This window comes from Sinocyclocheilus grahami, unplaced genomic scaffold (assembly GCF_001515645.1).
Source record: "Sinocyclocheilus grahami isolate Dianchi unplaced genomic scaffold, SAMN03320097.WGS_v1.1 scaffold4225.1, whole genome shotgun sequence".
In the NCBI taxonomy this organism is placed as follows: Eukaryota; Metazoa; Chordata; class Actinopteri; order Cypriniformes; family Cyprinidae; genus Sinocyclocheilus; species Sinocyclocheilus grahami.
In genome coordinates this window covers 1,895-2,540 of record NW_015509204.1, presented here as the reverse complement: position 1 = coordinate 2,540, position 646 = coordinate 1,895, and positions in this window count along the sequence as shown.

Below are 646 nucleotides of genomic sequence, written 5' to 3'. Positions count from 1 at the left end.
TTCATGCTTTATTTGAAATAAATCTTACAAACCCTAAACTTTTGAAATATATCTACAATGGCTTCAAACATAGGTCATCCAATAAGATTTCAGCATGCGGACTTCAGGCAGATGTACCTGCTTTAAGTAAGAAATTGTCATTGTTGAGTGTCCGCAGTTCAGCAAGCATCCGTCCTGCTGTCGTCTGGCAGAACAACAGCACTCTGTCCAGAGCATCTCCCGCAGACACCTTTGGATGCAAATGTTAAATGAAGGATATGAATGTGAAACATCTAGCTGATCATAAAACTTAATCGTGGTCTCAAGACAGTTTAGCATATTACCTGAGATGCATGAAGACTATCGTACGTGATAATGAAGCCCTGATAAAAACTGAAACAAAGCGAGTACTGCACCTGCTGTGAAAATGAGTCCTGGAACACAAACACAAGCTTTAAAATAAAATTCATATTCAATAATACTCATTACTGAGTAACAGCAAATTATTATATAAACTTACTTTTTGCTGTGTGAGCAGAAGTTCCTGATATTCTTCCAAAAATGATAAGCAAGCCAGCAATGTAGTTACGTCCATGCCTTTACACTGACCAGCTTCCATCGCCCAAACCACCAGCTGACAAGCCTCTAATAGGGCATGAGACTCTGC